The following is a 19504-nucleotide window of genomic DNA, read 5'->3' as shown; positions in this document are numbered from 1 at the left end:
TGTAAAATATTTTTTGACAAATAAATATTAATTTTAATATTTTATTTTTGTATATATTTATTTTATTTTTATATTTATATTACAGGTGTATGTATATATATGTATTTATAATTTGTATTATGTTTCAAACATTTTATAATTAAATAAAATTATTATTTATTAATATTATTAAGTTAATATATTGTTATTTTTTAATATGTATGTTTAATATTTTTTATATTACATTTATTATTTATCATTTTTAACTATTTAAATTATTCAAACTATGGGACCGATTAGGATGGTGGGCGGACTTTTGTCTGCCTGCCACCCTAGCGGTGCTGGGACCTGGTGCCAGTGGTGCGGCGGTCCCGTAACAGCAATTAGGATGCCACCGTGGCGGTGGCATCCTCTATTCCCAGCATTGTGGTGGGCGGTGCTCACAGCACCGCCCACCACAATGCTGGGAATGCACGTTGTGCATTGTCATGTACACGGTGACAGGCACCGCGCGGTGCCTGCCACCATGTCCATGACAATGTAGGGGGGTACCATGGGTACCCCCATGTGCACCTCCCACCCCCAATACCGTGGGGGCCTGCAACGGGCCCCTGTATGCAAAATCCACCTGGCTATCCATGGCGGGGTCTCCGCCATGGAAAGCCCTACACCGCTGCCCATTCTAATATGAATGGCGGTGTATAGCAGACACTACCACTATATCCAGCCCCTTTTCCGACCGGCGGAAAACCGGAGGACGGTCTTTCCGTCCACCGGGTCCCCCCGCCATACTAATATGGTGGGGGGAAATGGGTGGCGGGCGGAGGGAAATGTCGGACGGATCGCCACCGCCATGCGGGTGGTGGCGATCCGCCCAACATCGTAATCAACCCCTAAGTTTTTATTTATTATATTTAATATTTAATTAATTTTATATTTTTTTAAGACATTTAAAAAAACTGATATTTTAAACAACGATATTTTAAACAACGAAATTTGGGTTTTGATATTTTTGTACTTACCTTTGTAGAGATAGGATGTCGCTATTCTGTCCATCGATATTCTGTACTCGATTTTCTTGTAGGTCGAAATTTGGTCCGTCGATATTCTGTCAGTGATCCAAAAGGCAGGTGGTTGAATCTAGGGCATATCATGACAATGTGGAGAAAGTCAGGGAGAGAGACATGATCACAGTGGCAAGGTGGAAGATCTGAAACTCTGCCCCAGGACCCCTTACATAGCAGAAGCCATCGGTGATAATTAGACATCTCCAACTCCATTCCAAGTACAATTTCCACCATGATAAAATTAAGCATAGAACCTTTATTTAGAGCCACAGCCTCACGTTACACAACTGCTCTTCCATGAAATGCCTTTTAAGCCATGAATTTCCCTCCTAACTATACGTTCTGGGTCAGTAAACAACTTAAGTCATCCCAGTAAATTAAACGTTTGCCTTATGAAAGCTAACCATGGGATGCGCAGCATACCATCCCGAGCCATACAGTCGTGAATGATAAGCCTGTTGATTGACAAATCATCTTTTATCCAAACTCACAACCAAAATAACAGGGAGTGCAGGGCAATCAAATCAACTATATACCCAGATCTTACTTCTTTCTAAAGCATCTCGGAGTGGGTGCTCACTGGTACTTTGAAAAGACATCTCAAAAAAGAATTTTCTACGACCTGAAGCTGAGGACAAGACACATAGCCACAGATCTCACAGCCAAAACTCGCCAGCGAGACGCACTTGGCTTTAAAATCTTTTAAGCATCGCCTCTATGTTAGTGTGACCCATGCACCTTGCCAAAAGACCAATCCCATTTATTGCCGCTTTAAACCTCATGGTGTTTTTCTTGCCAAGAGAATCTGGAATCAAAAAAGATCCCTAAATACGGATAGCTAAACCCTAAAAATGGGGTAGCCCTTGAACACATAACTTTTGGATCTGATGTTCATGGGTCCAACCACCATAACTAGAGATTTAAGGTAGATAGTAGTAAGATCGAGCCCACCCATGTAGATGACAAAAAGATCTAACAGCTGATGCAGGCCCTTAGCTGTTTGAGACATGAGGACGGCCTCATCCGGATATAGAAGAACAGGCAGACGATAACCGCCTACTGTCGGAAAATCCAAACCTGGGTCTAGCAGGGCCATGTCCAGCCTATTGATTTAAAGGGTGAAGAAAAAGTGGGCCTGGATTCAGCCCTGGCACACCCCTCTCTTCACACCAGGGGCATTGGACATCTCCAACTCCATTCCAAGTACAATTTCCACCATGATAAAAAGTGGGCCAGGATTCAGCCCTGGCACACCCCTCTCTTCACACCAGGGGCATTGGACATCTCCAACTCCATTCCAAGTACAATTTCCACCATGATAAAATTAAGCATAGAACCTTTATTTAGAGCCACAGCCTCACGTTACACAACTGCTCTTCCATGAAATGCCTTTTAAGAAAAAGTGGGCCAGGATTCAGCCCTGGCACACCCCTCTCTTCACACCAGGGGCATTGTAAATTCCCCCTCAGACCCATTTCTAAATCAAGTGGAGAGCCCATCGTGTAGAGCATGTAGAAGGACAGCAGGGCCGGTTTGACCCCCCTATGGACTCAAGCACTGCCTAGAGCTTAGCTCTGTTGACTCGGTCAGAGGCTGATCTTAGGTCCATGAAAGCCAAATGGACTGCCTTCTCCCTAGCCCTGGTGTACTTAGCAGTCATCATAAAAAGGTTCAGCCTCTGAGCCATGGTGCCCCGTCCAGCCCTAAACCCATACTTGACTTCGGAGAGGATGTTCTTATCAGAAGCCCGCGAAGACAAGCAGTCCAGCAGGACCCTACCCAACACCTTGACTTTAATGTCCACCCGCAAAATGAATGGTTTTAACAAGTGGGGTCAGCCCTGCTACCCATCCTGAAAATCGGAACGATGACTGAACATTTCCAGCTGGAGGGGAGCCTCCCTCTAGCAGCCGCATTAAAATGCTGTCTAAACAAGGGGGCCCAAAGATCCACCTCCATTTTAAATAAATCATTCTGGATGCCATCGGGGCACGTAGCCTTGTCCTCTGGCAAGGACAGAATGGCTTTCCTCACCTCCTGCCACTACAGGCGAAGACCTTGTGATGCCCCCACCTCTGGCAAAAAGATCGCTGGATTCAAGATCATAAATCACCCCAAAATGATCCCGCCACACCTCGGGTGAATGGTCAGGGCCTGAGCATTCATTTGGTCGGCAGCGAAGGTCGGATGATTCACTACCCTCTTAAACCTAGCAGAGTAGTGCATAGCAAAGGCCCCTAACAGCATTTCCTAGAGTTCCCTATTGAGTGACTTCATCCTCTCACACGAGCAGCCAGATAGCAACCTCTAGCCCTCTAGACTTCATCCCCAGCACCAGGAAGCCTGTGCAGGGCAACCATGAGTAATCTGTGAGCCTTAATACATGGCTTATCAAACCACCTATAGGGTGGCGGTGGATGGGCTGCTCGAGGGGCAGTGAGAGCGGACATTATGTGGCCAGCTATGTTGACAAAAGCAGTCAGGATATTCGAATGAGAGGCCCCCTGGTCTAAACAGTTACAGAAGTCCTGATAGCAGGTAGAAAATAAAGATAGATGGGAATCCGCTGGAACCACACTAGCCCACTTAAGCCTTCACCATTAGCTACTGAAAGAACTTGTTCCAGAAAAAGAGTTTCAAACCTAGCCTTGGACAAAAGCCATCTAAATGAGGACAGCAGAGGGTTATGGTCACTCAAGGGGTACATCTTTACCTTAAAGTCAATTTAAGAGGCAAAAATACAGGGAGAGACAAAAATATAATTGATAATAGAAGAACCTGTCCCAACACTCTTGAAAGTTGGGATCTGTAAAACATTACAGGAATCTGGGTGATCTAGGAGGTTCACCAGGGAATGGTCTACAAATAGTGAATTAAACCTATCACCTAGAGACGAATGTTTCAGATGAGCCTCATCACCAGTCACCAGATCATCACCTAGCAACAAATCCCCATACAAGAACCAGTCGGCACAAGGGTGTACATTGAAATCACCCATCAAGAAGAGTACGGTAAAGCCAGAAGATGTGGTAACAGTACTGCTGATGAACTGACTAAGCACCACTTGTCAAAGTCTGCTCACCCGAGGGAAACTATATACATTGATACCAAGGACCCTCAGTTGTTTAGAAAAGGTCAAAAGTATGTCTATAATGGAACATATGGGTGAATCCACTATCTCCATTTTAAATTTGAGACAGACACTGATAAAGGTAGCAAGACAGGAGACACAAACGAGGTAAAACCATCTAAAACGAGAGCACCCTCTGTAAGCCATGTCTCTTGACGACAAATAATGTCATTCAGGCAAAACAGTTGGTACACTCCTTGTCCCCGAGCTTCCCTCTAGTGCCATGTATATTCCAACTCAAAACCTACCTTAAGTGTATTTGGGTCGGTAGTGGAGGTTTCGGGCAAAAGTGGGTGAGTAAGGAGCAAAGGGTCAGTTGATACGGCACTAAGTCAGTCATGAGTATCTAAATCGGCTAAGGGCTCAAAGCAATTACTTAAAACAAGGTTATGGGCCAGAGGAGGCAAGCTAGAAGGCAGACCCGAGATCCCAGTGACAATGGCCTATGATGAGAGTAAGGGAATTGGCTCGTTTACAGAGGGTGGTGGAACATTCTCACTTACCTGCAAAAAGGAATGTGGTATGTCTGTCTTCCGATGGCACATGCCTTCCAGGTGATACCAGCAAATGAAGTACAAACATCTCTGCACTGTTTCTAAAGTTTGAGAGGCTCCTGGTTCAAAATTCTTAATATCCCTTTCAGAAATGTTTAGCAAGCCATCTTCCGAGGTCGAGCATTCCAAACATGAGCGCTCAGATAAGATTCAACCACAAATCAACTGCAATTTACAGAATGATTTCGGTGAAGAGTCCACAGTTCTGGAACTGGATGCACCAGAGCGTATTAACCAAACAGCAGCTCTAGCTAAATGTAAGCAGGGCTGAAAATGAGACATTTGAGGTTTAGATTGTATTTTTTGCCTGTAGTGACAATGAAATCTATAGTCTTTATTAGAAAACAAGGTAGCGTCCACATATAGGGGAGCCAAGCAGGGTGTCACTGCTACAATTCACATACTCCTCTAATAAGAATATGGGGGCATATTTACAAGGGCTTTATCTCCGCTTTTTTGGCTTTTAAAGCCAAAAAAGCGGAGATAAAAATATTTCCCTATTAACAAGAGGGTGCTAACATGCATTAGCGCATGTTAGCACCCTTTTACCCAACGCCTCCCTTTGCATCTCTAATGAGATGCAAAGTGGGCGTGTCTGGGCAGGACAACCATGTAAATATCGCTGATGTGCACATTGCGATATTTACAAGGCTGCCAACGCATTTTAGCAGATGTTAGTTTTGGGCGAAAACCGCAGTTTTTGCCGGAAACTAACGTCTGCTAAAATGCAGACTTAGGCATACCTATTATGGGGCTGGATTGTGCTGATACAACCCTGTGGGTCGTATCAGCAAGGTTATCGTCGTTTTGCAGGGAACATCGCAGGAAAACCAGCGATGTTCCCTGCAAAACGGCGATCTCCCCGCTATCGCTGGTAATTATATCGCCCTGGGGAAAAAATCCGTTGTAATAAGCGCTAACAGGGCGATATAATCAAGCGATAGACGGCGATAAATAGAAAAGCGCTAAGCGCGCTTTGCGTCTATTTATCGCCGTCCTTGTAGATATGCCCAATAGTACTCTCTGTTTGAATTCTCTATGGCTATTTCTTCCCTTGCTAGTGTATTGACAAATACAATCCGTCCCTTTATCTTCATCGTTGTTCCCCCTTTCCCTGCTCAGCGTTTCCACTCCTTGCAGTTGGTATGTCCTGTTATCACCTCGAACATCAGTACCTACTTGTTCGTGCACATAACTGACGAAGACAATGTCCTCTTCAGTTTCAAGCTGTATTTCTTTCGAGGCATAGCTCTGTAGCTAGAGACTTCTACCAGGAAAATGTCACCTTAGGAATAGAAGCTGCCCACGCAAGCAGCTTTCTCCGAGGATTGGCCTTCTCAACGGCTTCTACACACCATCTCCGGCAGGTTAGCTGAACTTACCCACTCCGCGAATACCACAACCGCTCTTTCTACAAAACTCTGCCTCCTTGTCTCCCAGCTGGGATTTTGCACTCCAGAAAGATAACCTGCGTCGGACGGATTCACCCAGGTTCCTACATGCTGGGTCATCTTTGTATAGCCACCATGGAGCAGCGTCTGCTTCGGGTCACAGCGTGACGTCACCGCAGGCTGCATCATTGAAATAAATATTCTCTGTTGTATATTAGCATTTTATGTTGTACTTGTTGCTTTAAGGTGTAGAATGTAAATGTAGAATGTAGAATGTAAGTGCAGAATGTAGCAATGCGATGTGATAGTATGTGAAAGAATGTGGGACCAGTTAGGAGGGCTAATAAGGCAGAGTGGATGTTAAGCTGATTTTGTTTATTCTAATAAATTCGAACCTCACTCCACATGCAGTCGTCCTTCCTGCAATATCCACACTGAACGATGGCTGTACTGAGTGAGCAGATTGGAGGAGAATCAGCTACTCTGCACCATCATCCTGTCAGCTGCCAAGGAGCAGAAGCAGATCCAGGGCACAGGGCAACACCAGCAACACCAGCAGCCCTGAGGCAAACACTCTATGATATTTGAATGATAAATTATGCAACAGTAGGAGATGTATTACTAATATTATTACCTTGGTATTATTACGTTGGTGTCAGGAGCATCGCATCTGTGGCTTGAAAGTATTATCAAAGCTTTTTTTAAATTAATTCTGGAAGTCTTGCGCTGAGGTGATCACAAGTGGTAATCTTGCATAGGATGGAAACTTATGCAATGTTGTCTGGTGTTTACAACTCTAATAATATTAGGGGCATATTATCAAGAAACAGTGTTAAAATTATCTGGTGTCTACATGGGCTTCTATTGGAATTCTCAAGGGCATATTATCAAGCCCATTATGGCCGCTTTAGCGGCAGTTTTCTGCCGCTAAAGAGGCGATAATTTTAACGCCGTGCTTGATAATATGCCCCTCAGTTGCTTAGGACGATATTCACTAAACAGAAGTAGCTCTTAATAATAAAAAGGTTGGAGACCTCTGCTATAGACACTGCGGGGGAAGAAATTAAGAATTTTGTATTTGAAATCTACACCACTTATTTCAAAGTGCTATTGCCTTCTTGCAAAATTGTATGCTGATTCTTGTTCTCCATTTTCATGACTTGACAATGATGTTTGTTATTGATAACTACGCTATAGGAGGCAGTTTTAATGAAAATCCTATTGCACTAGTATTGATGGAACTAGCATTTAAGGGGAGGACCATGGTAGGTAAGGTCTACATGTCCAAGAGAGGTTCTGACCTTATAGGATGGAGACGCAAGAAAGAATTGGGGATTGTCCTAAATATTAATGGTGATGATCCAATGCTCATAGTCAACCATTCTCATTCAGGAGAAGATGTAGGCAGCGAATTCCCAGAGGTATTTTCCATTAAATTGGGTCTTCTAACTTCCAAGAATAAAATCAGGCTTAAGACAGCAGCTGTTCTGATTGCACATTGGAGAAGTGTGGCTCAATGATTAGAGCGGCAGACCCTGATGCAGAGGTCTAGCCCAGGACCAGGGTTCAATTCCCCGCCTCGGCGGGTCTTGGGCTCAAAAATTCCATGGACCTGATAATTCTCGCCTCGGTGCCATTCCAATCATGGAGTCCCACTCTGCAACTCTGGGCAATAGCTTGCTTAATCTCCACAACAGCCCCCACAACGCTAAGGATGCCTGGCCTCCACCTTGGGGGTGCCCAGGAGTGGACGCCTCACAGGGAAAGCCAGGATGGGTTCCACAGCGGTATTCGTACAAGCGCCTTGAGACCCTTGCGGGTGAGTAGTGCGCTATACAAGTATCAATTGACATAAAGTCAATCCCCTACTAAAATTGATGAAGTAGCCCTGTAGGAAGGAACTAGACTGACTGGAAGTATTGAGAGTTCCCTAAGGTTAACCGACATTGTCTTCACATCCAAAGCTGAAGGCAAAGATGTATAGATTTTAGAGACCTTAACACCAACATCTGGGCCATCTAAGGGTGGCATTAAGTTCTCATTTGATTTGGTAGTGGCAGTTAAAAAGCACAACTAACACAAAAAAGGAATAAGAAAGGTCCTTTTTAAACCTTGCTGAATTACTCCAAATTCATAAAAAATGTTGCCAATAAAGTACAGATGCAAAAAGAACAATTGATGGACAGAATGCACAACAATGTCATACACTCACCCCAGTACAGAGATCTGGGCCTAAATCCATATTTTTTTGCTCACCATGCCATTCCAGTTTGAAGCCAGCCATATCCAAATCAGTCTTGACCCTGTGCCTCATGGGAACAGTCCAGCCCGAACTGCCAAGCCAGGTCCTCCCTGGACTGGAAACAAGCATCCTAGGACCGGTTTCGGGCTTTCACCCCTCATCAGCCAGGATAGCTTGACTCCAGTGGCATGGAGAGCATGGAACCCAAGTCTGGGCATACCCGTCCCACTCGGAGTGACAAATGCAAAAACAACAATTGATGGCCAGAATGCAGAACAATGTCATACATTCACCCCAGTACAGACATCTGGGCCTGAATCCATTGTTATTTTTGCTCACCATACCATTCCAGTTTGAACTCAGCCATATGCACATCAGTCTTGACCCTGTGCACAATGGGAACAGTCCAGCCCGAACTGCCAGGCAAGGTCCTCCCTGGACTGGAAACAAGCATTCTAGGACTGGTTTCGGGGTTTCATCCCTCATCAGCCAGGATAGTTTTACTCCAGTGACATGGAGAGCACAGGACCCATGTCTGGGCATACCTGTCCCACTCGGGGTGACAAATGCTGAAAGAACAATTGATGGACAGAATGCAGAACAATGTCATACATTCACCCAAGTACAGACAACTGGGGCTAAATCCATTATCTTCACCACGCCATTCCAGTTTGAACCCAGCTATATGCAAATCAGTCTTGACCCTGTGCCCAATGGGAACAGTCCAGCCCAAACTGCAAGGCCAGGTACTCGCTGGACTGGAAAAAAGCATCCCAGGACCGGTTTCAGGGTTTCACCCCTCATCAGCCAGGATAGCTTGACTCCAGTGGCATGGAGAGCACAGGACCCGCATCTGTGCATACCCTTCCCGCTCGGGGTGACAAATGCAAAAAGAACAATTGATGGACAGAATGCAGAACAATGGCATACATTCACCCCAGTGCAGAGATCTGGGTCTAAATCTATCATTTGCACATAACCAACAGTAATACAGTGAAAACACTACAAACAGAGACCACATTAAAAAGGGAGTGACATTTGGATGGTGCCATAACTGCCAAGGGACATTTGAATCTGTTAAAAAAATCCATTAGAGAAGCACCCTCCATAAGCAACTTTGACGTGCTATGTGGTGCTGCCCTTACTAAGGACGCCAACACTAAGGCTTTACAGGCTACTCTTACACAAATGGCGGATAGAAAGTAGACTATAGTATCCTTTGATTCCTGGGTCCTTAAAGAATCTGAGTTTAACTATTCGGCTGTCAAGAAAGAGGCCATATCCTGTTAGTGGATAATATAACATTACAAACACTTTATGTGGGGCATTCCCTTTGCAATAAGAACAGATCATATTGCCCTAATATGTCCATTTTCCTTTAATTGAGCTGAACCTATGACCCCTGGAATTACCTGCTGGCTGCTAGGGCTGAAGGGATATAATTTCAAAATGGAATATCTGCTGGTCTCATCCGATCTGCCTGCAGATTGATTATCTAGACTACCATTTGAGAAATCTGATTTAGATGAGGACCAGCCAGAGACGATGATACTCTCTATTTGCACAGAGGGGATTTGAAAGAAGGAATGGAAAAAGAGCATGGCAAAATATCAAGATTTGAAACTGATTTGGGAATGGATTAGTAAGGGAAGGCCCAATAAATGTAATGAGCTTCCTGAAACCATGATGTGCTATTGGATGTCACAAATTGGTTGAGTTCAGTGGGACATAAGGTCTTCAAGTGTGAAAAGATTGTTCCTCCCAAGTAACTGCATAATATACTTACAGAGTTGTCTCAAGAAGGCCACCTATGGAGAATTCTGACCAAGAGCAAAGACCATTCTCATTACTGGTGGTCCAGGAACGATAGCTGCATTTAAAAAAGGATCATCAGAGACTCCACTAGTTGTGCCCCAGTGATAAAGCCAAACATACCATTAATATTTTAGAGGTACCTGATATGCCATGGGTAAAGCTGGCACCAGATATCACTGGACACCCAAAAGGTGATTGTTGGAATGCTTGCAAATAGGCCCACTTTATGCAACTTAGTACGGACCCTGCTCCTCATAGGAACAATCCATCCCAATCTGCCAGGCATATGGATGCTAGAGATCATTGACCTAGTTCACCAACCTACTTTCAGAGGAAAGTGCAACGTTGTATCCTCGTTAACTTCCTTACAAATGTCTTCATGGCTGAGAGGGCATCAAAGGTCTTAGGTGCAGAGAACAAATTGCAAGAAAGCGTTCTTTCATGAGTGATCTGTGTCTCACCACAAAACTGCAATATTTTGCCTGAGGGTGAATTGCCTCATAGAGAGGGAGAATTTCATGATTAAGGAATGTATAGTGAGCATGTCCAGCATTCAGACAGCAGAGATAGCCATTCAAGAAATGTTGTGGTCACGTAAAGTAACATTGAATAGTATCACAGGGGTGGCACATTACATTTCTATCAAGGACAGGATAACACCCACTAAGCATATCCCTATATGGTCCTAAAACTGTGTAGATACAATTTAATGCATTGTGTAAATGAGTGCTCCATGTTCTCAAAATCACTCAAAATTGTGAAAGTATGTCTTAATGTGGTGAAGTTGGAAAATGGTCAGACGCAGGTCATGGAAAATTAGTAAAAGCTACTTTGCTGAGACACCAGTATGGTGAGATGGTCTAAGAAGTATTCACATCTGCTCAATGCTTGCACTATCAAGGCCTGGTAGAGCCGAAAGAGTTCTCAGGCAGCGCAAGGATTATGTTACCACAATTTTACATTTTGCCCTCCAAAAGGAGATATGCTGTAAATCTCTATGGCCATTACTTCCCTTTAGTAAATGCAATCAATCCCTTTTTCTTTCCCAATGTTTTCCCCTTCCCTGCCCATCATCTTCCTCCTGTTCCTTGAAGTTGATCTCTCGTACTATGTACTCATCTGTCCCATCATTCTATTCTGTCAGAATAGCTCCCTGTAACCTGAAGGGGTGGATGGGTGTTGTTAGAAATGGGGGTCTCTGGTTGGCAATTGTTTGCACCTTTGTCAAAATAGGGACCCTTCCTTCTAGTCAGGATAAGAGGGATCCACTACTGAAATAACCCCTTGGTAGCTTGGCACAAGCTGTCAGGCTTATCTCAGAGGCAGTGGAAAGCTTTTGCACATAGCCAACAGTAATACAGTGAAAACACTACAAACGGACATCACATCAGTTTTAGAAAAATAACCAATATTTATCTGCGCGAAGAAGACCAAAATGATAAAAGACCTAAATACAGTCATCGAAAATAGGCACGTTGCAAGAATTACTTTAAAATGCAGTTCCTTGAAGCCGGTAGCTCCGTCCAAGACTACCATGGTGCTGAAAACAAAAGAATCCAACAATTCCGTCAGACTACATCGGTGCGGACAGGCATTAGTGTCAGCAGACTAAACAAATACAGTACCGCTGGTGCCGGCCGACACGTCGGTGAGGGCCAGTCATGGCAACCGCCGCAGTTGTGATGTGAAGCGTAACAGTGCCCTCAAGTCACGGTGCAGGCAACGGCTCGGTGAATGTTGTACAGCGGCGTCGGTGAGACAAGGGCTGTGGTGCGGAGTGAGGCAGCGCTCGTGGAGGTGCTGACAGGCCATGGTGCAAGTGATAGTGCCAGTTGATGGGAACTGGCGTCAGTAATCTCGAGCTGTGTCGTGGGACAGGGCGGTGCATCGTGTGACTTATGAGCGGTGCCCCCAAACCACGGTGCAGTCACAGGTGTTGCGGTCAGCAGGCAGCGACATCGTTGGTGAGACCAGGGCGGCAAAGTGAAGTGAGGCGGTGTGGTGTAGTGCCCACAGGTCGCAATGCAAGCAGCGGCTCAGTGGTGGCAGGGGTCGTCGTCGTCAGTGAGACCAGAGTTGCGGTGCGAAGTGTGGTGGTGCCCTCAGGACACGGAGCCAGCAGCAGTGTTGGTTCCAGAGGCGGTAGCCAGAGAAGTGTTTGCTGTCTCTGTGAGTTTGAGAACAGGAGTCAAGTTCTATTTCAAGTCCAGCCCTTTCACTGCCCAAGGCCGAAGCAGCAACTGCAGGCCAACCCAGCAAAGGAAAAACACAGCAGAGGGGTGGTACTCCTCCTGGCAGTTCTTCCAGCTCTTCTTCTTGGCAGGTTCCTTGATCCAAGAGAGTTCTAAAGTTCTGGGGTCTGGGCCCCAATATTTAGACTCAGTTTCTCTTTGTTCTCTTAGGCAGAGAGTGTCTGTGCTTAGTTTAAACCAGTTTGGCCCTCTCCAGCCCAGCTTCCCAGCAGGAGGTGGAGACAGCATTGTCCAAGGCAGACTAGGCCCATTCAATTGCAAGGAAATCTCCTTCCACTACTCTAAAGGCAGCCCAGGTCTATTCAGCCCAGTCCTGACTCATCCAGGAAAGGTAGGACACACCTCGAGCCCCCAGTGGCTGTCTGAAGAGAATGCACATCCCCAGCTCCAGTCACTCCAAAGCCAGACAGTCAATCCACTACCCAGCAGGGGCACATTGGATGGCTTTCTAAAAGTGGTACTTTCAAACACAGAACATAAAAATCCTCTTTACTAAAAAATGCATTTCTCCATTCTGAGTTCAGGCATACTAAGCTCCATGTCTCTATCTTGTCCCCATGAGAAGATATACTCGTAAAATGTTACCAAATATTCCCCATTCTATCCTATGGGACAGACAGCTTTTCAACAGTGAAAAACAACATATATTTTATTTCACTATCAGGACATGCCACACACACCAGTATATGTCCTACCTTTCAAACACACTACACCCTGCCCATAGGGGTACCCTAGGCCTACCTTAGGGGTGACTCACATGTAATAAAAGGGAAGGGTAAAGCTTGGTAAGTGGGTGCACTTGCCAAGTCGACATGGCAGTAAAACCTACACGCAGACACTGCAGTGGCAGGTCTAAGAAACCTTTTCAGGGCTGCTCATGTGGGTGGCACAATCAGTGCAGCCGGCCCACTAGCTGCATTTGATTTACAAGCCCTGTCACTCTAGGGACTTACCAGTAAATCAAAGATTCTAATCATGGAAACACCAATGCATAATACAATGTACAATAGGAGCACTTGCACTTTAACATTGAACAGCAGTGAGAAAGTGCACAGAGACACTAAACCAGCAAACGCAGAGTCAAAACAGGGAGGTCAGAGAACAAAAAGACAGGGGAAATGCGCCAAAAGATGCCAGGTCTAACAGGTGTGAACCTGCAAAGCCTCCTGTTAAGGTTCTGACATTGCAGTACCAATTAATCTCTTTGTACCTTCTGTACACCTCAGTGATGTATATTGCATTCCCTTTATAATCCTATATTAGTATTTTCTCTGTGCACAACTGGCACTGGTGGGTATCACTACAATACTTATCTACTCTAGTGGAAACAGTTGATCATGTGCTACAGTTGATTCCTACCTAAAGCCACATTTAGAAAGAGCACCATCAATTCCAACGTGCAAGGCTTGTACTCATCAGAAACTCTTCTACACCCATCATGAGGTGTGCCTTCGTCTTGGTATCCTGTTGTAGAGCTTAGGATGGGTAGTATTGTCTTTATGGTTTTGGGCACTGGCTGAGTCCCTTTTGTCTCAAAATGAAGAGGACACAAACTATTGTTAACTGAAGATTATTTTTCAGATGAAATTTCAAGTGGCATTCTTGCATCATCTCATTTGACTCCTGAAAATACCAGAGCAAGGAGATCCATCAGTCACCATAAGAATTTCAGCAAATCACAATGCTAGCTTGAGCAGAGATAGGGTTTAGACTGGCCATGTTGTGTAAAATAAGAACACTTGTGGTTATAAAGAGAAGACATGCACTAGACCACCATTGGTTATAAAGAGAGGACATGCACTAGACCGCCACTGGTTATAAAGAGAGGACATGTGTTAGACCACCATTGGTTATAAAGAGAGGACATGCACTAGACCACCACTGGTTAGGATGAGAGGACATGCGCTACACCACCATTGGTTATGATGAGAGGACATGCGCTACACCACCATTGGTTATAAAGAGAGGACATGCGCTAGACCACCATTGGTTATAAAGAGAGGACATGCGCTATACTACCATTCGTTATAAATAGTGAACATGCGCTAGACCACCATTGGTTATAAAGAGAGGACATGCGCTAGACCACCATTGGTTATAAAGAGAGGACATATGCTAGACCACCCTTGGTTATAAAGAGAGGACATGTTCTAGACCACCACTGGTTATAAAGAGAGGACATGTGCTAGACCACCATGGTTATAAAGAGATGACATGTGCTAGACCACGATTGGTTATAAAGCAAGGACATGTTCTAGACCACCACTGGTTATAAAGAGAGGACATGTGCTAGACCACCATGGTTATAAAGAGAGGACATGTGCTAGACCACCCTTGTTTATAAAGCAAGGACATGTTCTAGACCACCACTGGTTATAAAGAGAGGACATGTGCTAGACCACCATGGTTATAAAGAGAGGACATGTGCTAGACCACCCTTGGTTATAAAGAGAGGGCATGTGCTAGACCACCACTCGTTATAAAGAGAGGACATGTGCTAGACCACCCTTGGTTATAAAGAGAAGACATGTGCTAGACCACCACTGGTTATAAAGAGAGGACATGCGTTAGACCATCATTGGTTATAAAAAGAAGACATGCGCTATACCCCCATTGGTTATAAAGAGAGGACATGCGCTAGACCAATATAAAGAGAGGACATGCGCTATACCACCATTGGGTATAAAGAGAGGACATGCACTAGACCACCACTGGTTATAAAGAGAGGACATGTGCCAGACCACCATTGGATATAAAGAGAGGACATGCACTAGACCACCACTGGTTATAAAGAGAAGACATGTGCTAGACCAATACTGGTTATAAAGAGAGGACATGCGCTAGACCATCATTGGTTATAAAAAGAAGACATGCGCTATACCCCCTTTGGTTATAAAGAGAGGACATGCGCTAGACCAATATAAAAAGAGGACATGTGCTAGACCACCATTGGTTATAAAGAGAGGACATGTGCTAGACCACCATTGGATATAAAGAGAGGACATGTGCTAGACCACCATTGGATATAAAGAGAGGACATGCGCTAGAACACCATTGGTTATAAAGAGAGGACATGTGCTAGACCACCATTGGATATAAAGAGAGGACATGCGCTAGAAGACCATTGGTGTCCCAGGTCAGATGGTGTGGGTGAGACCACAATGACAGTCCAGGGAAATGACGGGTGATGGCTAGTCCCTGACACAACTAAAGTGTCCATTGTAGAGCTTCCTTCCCCACTCAAGGATTAGCTGTATGCACCTCTCAGTTATCCTGAGAGGGCATAACTTCTGTCAGAAGTCACTAACTGATTCACCTGATTCATCTAGGCCCCTATCCTAACTGTATGCAGCCAGTCATCTATTCACGCACATTCAACTGTCCATCCACGCGCTCACTTACCCATTAATTGCCTGTGTGCATTTGCATGCACATGTGTGCACTTACTCATGCCAATGCTGTTACACATACTGCATTCACCAATTCATCCACCCATATCTACACACAAACTTTAAATTAGAAACAATCTAGCTAAGCAAATAAACAGATATATATTGGATTTGCCAATGCGTGTTTCGTTGTATACAGTCTACAAAACGGGTTTTAGAGGGGAAATTATGGGAATGGTTTGCTTTTTAAATAATCTATATTGTTAGTAAGATAATGTGATCATAGTTGGAATGTCTCTCACAATTCAGGTGACATGACATGCCTCTTCTGGTAAATCACAGTCCTAATTTGTGTCCATGCCTTCCCACCTGTCTTGCTCCTGTGCAGCTGTGAAGTTTTTCTCTTTGTTCTTATCACCTCCGACCTATCTCAGGCATTTCTTCATTCTTCGTTGCTCTTGATTTCTTGCTCTTTCACAAGGGAAGATGAGTGCAGACTTTAAAATAAACCAATCTCCCCATTGATCTGTTTCTATTAATCTGCTTTTCACTTCTGCCCTCTTGACCCCATGGGTGCTGTTAAATCCTGTAATCGCCTCCTTATCTGGGAAAATACATCTGCAGCTTGGAGAGAACCCATGACTTTAATGAGCGGCTTACTTCTGTCTTCTGAAGCATGGGTCCCTTTACTGGCGCCAAATTTCCACTTATGCCCTGTAGTTTCCTATATTACTTATCGACATCATTAGGTTTGGCTTTATGAAGGCATCACAGTGAAATTCATATACAAAATCTTCGTGGAGATGTAGACAAAATGGCAACTGGTGAAGCAAATTAAATTGCAGGTTTTGCACGATTGCGCTGCTAATGGTACCCTCTGAATAGATGTTATCTTCTTCACAACACTCGTCAAACTGCATTTTCTTTAGTGCATCAGTCTGACGCTGGTAGAAAAATAGTCAAGGGCTGCTCGTGTAAGGGGAAAAAAGGTGGGGCGGGGTGGGGAGGAGGTTCGGGGCATGGCTGGGGGCCGACAAAGACAAATAAGAACATTTTTTTAAAAAATTACCTTCCGCCATCCAGGATAATTTCTTCTGCTCCTCTCCACTGCATGCAGGCATCGGCTCCCAGACTGCCTTGTGACCAATCCTGAAGCTGCTCTCATGCATGACAGCAGCTTCAGGATTGGCCTGAGTGCCGATGATTTGCGCTCCCAGACTGACTGGGAGCCTGTGCCTGCTATCTGCAACCCGGCAATGAGCTGGGGTTGGAGAGAGCTTCACTGCGCATGTGGGTTTGGCCGTCCTGAGACGGCCAGCCAAACCCACATGCGCAGTTGAAGGCAGTGCCCACCACTACCCCTCCAGCCTGTCATCACCCTGGACCCACCTCAAGACTGGGCACAAGAAAAAAAAAAGATTAAAAAGCGGGTTTCAAACCCATTTTATTACCGTTTTATTTTTCATGTTTTTGAGAGTGCTGCCAGAGGGGGCAACACTGCTTCGCCATAGCGCAGGAGCCCGCGCTGAAAATAGTTTTGCCTTTGGTGTGCCCTATGGAAAAGATGTATTGCATGAGGCAAAATATGCCCAAACATTACCACAGGAATACATTTGATAGTCTAGTAGAAAGAAATAATTGAAATGTTTCATCCAGTCTTTTTCAATACGCCAAAACCTTTATTACTTTGAAATCACATTGGCCATACTGAGGTCAAGATTTACCAACAGTCTGCGTCATGTTCATGCCACTTTTACGATGCAGCCATGACACAAAATATTAGTCAGGATTTACAAAGTCATGGAAATCTTTATTTGCGTGGCTTTCGTGTCACATCTCCTCCAAAAAGTAACGCAGGGCAGTTCATCGCGCCACCGTATTTCACCTTGTGTTTGCGTGGCATTACACAGGTGGATCATGGACATTCTTGTGCATCCACCCATGTATTTTGACTCAAACCAAGGTTTACAGAAGTCAGTATACCTTGGGGTGTACCAAAATAGTGTGGCATCTTGAGGCTGATATCTCTATTTCTCCTCGTTACTTCCTCTTTGCATGTGTGCTGCACCTGTGGAATAAGCCTCTAAAGATTGTTTTTGTGCCGGAAGGCACATTTCCTGGACAAAAACAACATAACGCAGACACCCTTGCACCATAGTGCAAGGGTGCCTACTTCAGCAATAGGCTGTCACAGGTGATCTACTGCAAACAAGGACCAGAAGGGTTCCATATCCTAATAAATATGGCTCATTTCTCCTCACTCCCTTTCGCACAAAGCAGCAGAGAGAAGTTTGCCTGGTATATGATGTCCACTAATTAAAGTTGGCACCTTGCACCAGTCCAAACAACCCTTATGGTGATTCAAAAGGTCAAAGATAACCTTAGAAAGCTATCCAAGTGGTAGCTGTGGAGAGCAGCCTTCAGGCTTAGTCTTGAAGGAATGTTAAGCAGCTTGTTTTACCAGAATGCAATCTTATTGTATTGGTTAAATGAAAGGGGAACCACAGACTAGTTATCAAAATATGTATTTATTATTATAACACACCTTAAATACCTCACAGTATCTGCTACATGCAGCTAAACACAAAGCACACAGTCCTGTACCACAGAAACATTCGTAAGTAGCACTAATACACAGTGGGCTCCAGGGGGAGACCAAACCATATACTAAAATAGTGGTATAAGAACCACGACTCGAGCAAAGACAGTGTCTAGAGGTTGTAGAATTGCTGGGACCCCAAGGGATCAGCCAAGGTGAGTAAGGAGGGACCCCACAGAGGACGGGTGCAGTGTGAGAACACGACCGTGTGCTACGTACAATTCAATGGGAGAGTTGCGGTTGCAGTTTTAGTGTTTAAGGACCCTTCCCAATGGATCACGAAGAAACCCTTTAGAACATGGGAGGTTGGAGAGCCACCCCACCCGTGGATGCCGAAGTACCAGAGTTACCTATCCCAGGGAAGCCGGGTGCATAGGGTCAAAGTGGTGTCGGAAACCGCAGTCGTTCTCAATAGGAGTCTTCAAGGAAATGCCACTGCTGGAAAGAAGAAAAGTGTCCGGTGGAACCCACAGGTGGATTTTTGAAGGAAGCAACCTGAAAGCAGAGGGGACATAGTCTGGGTCACTGAGGAGTGACCAGGGGCTCGGTAGATGAATGCCCTCCGATGTTTGGTGCTTCAGGTGCGAAGAGGGAGACCTTGACTCTGCAGCCATGGGGACCAGGAGACATCAAGGACAACCAGGAGCTGGATACGAGCTGTCCGATGAAGGATGTCGAGTGCTGAGGGGTCGGTGTCTGGCAGGAGCAGCGACAAGCCTTGGCAGCGGCACCTACGAAGAAGGTCGAGGAAGGTCAGGGTCTGGCCCAGCAAGGACCAGGAGTCTCACCACAGCAAGAGGAGTCAGGGCAAGCCTGGAGCAACTAGGGGAGCCTAGGAAAATTGGAGTTATTCCTCAAATGGTCCCACAGGCCGAAGACACAGGAGTCGCGAGGAGACCTCTTGCAGTTTCACAAAACAACAGCTTGCAGGGCACTGAGTGTGAGGAGGCCAAAGTCCTTTATACAAAACGTGCTCAGAGGTTGGGGCTATTGATAGCCAAATGCACTTGGTTTAGAAATGCCAACAAGCATATGCACTTGCAAATGTATGTGGTGCACAAGGGTTCGGGTTATGTAGTTTCCACG

This window comes from Triturus cristatus, chromosome 2_1 (genome assembly GCF_964204655.1).
Source record: "Triturus cristatus chromosome 2_1, aTriCri1.1, whole genome shotgun sequence".
Classification (NCBI taxonomy): domain Eukaryota; kingdom Metazoa; phylum Chordata; class Amphibia; order Caudata; family Salamandridae; genus Triturus; species Triturus cristatus.
This window is presented reverse-complemented; position numbering follows the sequence as displayed.